The sequence below is a fragment of the Limulus polyphemus genome, unplaced genomic scaffold, assembly GCF_000517525.1.
Source record: "Limulus polyphemus unplaced genomic scaffold, Limulus_polyphemus-2.1.2 Scaffold4034, whole genome shotgun sequence".
NCBI lineage: Eukaryota > Metazoa > Arthropoda > Merostomata > Xiphosura > Limulidae > Limulus > Limulus polyphemus.
In genome coordinates, this window is record NW_013669644.1 from 31,541 (window position 1) to 32,577 (window position 1,037).

Below are 1,037 nucleotides of genomic sequence, written 5' to 3' on the forward strand. Positions count from 1 at the left end.
GGTACATTTGAACAATCTCGCAACCACCATAAAATATTAGAAAATAAATTTAAATTATGCATCTTTCATTCTAGAATGAACACAAATTATAACACAGAAACATAAATGTTTAGATGAAATAGCTTAAATCTCTTAATATTATACATTTATATATATATTTATTATTTTTATTATATTGACCTTTCACATGTGCCTGGATAACAGTACAGAAGTTACAATGATGTGGCTCACATGCACTCATGTTACCATATCAAGTAACATATAGGTGACCTTTGGTCTGTACAAAGTAACTTGTCTTGGCGGTGTTTTAGTCGACTAGTATTTTGTAAAATACAGTCACATTTCATTTATTATACATTATATATGTATATATATTATTGCTATTTTGAAATAAGTTTTAAAGTTATTTTTCCTAAAACACAGAATAGTAAATAAAGAAGTAAAGCAAACAATTATCTCTTCTAGTTACAACCTTTGTATTTGGTTGCTGCTTGATGTAGGTTGCTAAGCCTTTAAAAATGTTGCACGTGGAAGGCATGAAATAAAATATTTTTTTTAAGGTTTTAAATACACTTTTGAATAACTAAAAAAAATCATAAATTACTACATTAATACCATAGAATTCTACAATAATTTATCAAATGTAGTAACTAAGCTGTATTTTAGTCTAAAAAATATGAAATTTGAGCAGACTAAAGACACAACCTACCTCATCAAAATCTTGATTTAAAAGAGAGAAATGATGCTAGGTATGTTAGAAAGGCTTAGAAAACCACTAGGTGGACATTCTATGCTTCCGATTGGTTATTCATGTCATATATAGAAGTAAGTGTTTATAAGGAAGCATTTGCAAAAATGGAAGGAGGTGAGCTGGGTGCCACTATGTTTGACTTATTATGTGAGCAATGTCTTAGCAAATAGAAAAGTTAAGACCTTCTTATTTTATATTCAAGCTTGTCAATATTAGTAATTTGAGTTTCTAATTTGTACAAACTACAGACTTATTATTTTGACTTCACAAACATCTAATTTGAACC

General features: G+C 28.2%; 1 protein-coding gene across 1 annotated transcript in view; it reads left to right on the forward strand.

The window, feature by feature from the left end:
• LOC106470487 (vinculin-like) overlaps positions 1-1,037 on the forward strand; it is a 100,847-nt gene that overhangs the window by 30,358 nt on the left and 69,452 nt on the right. The window lies entirely within an intron of this gene.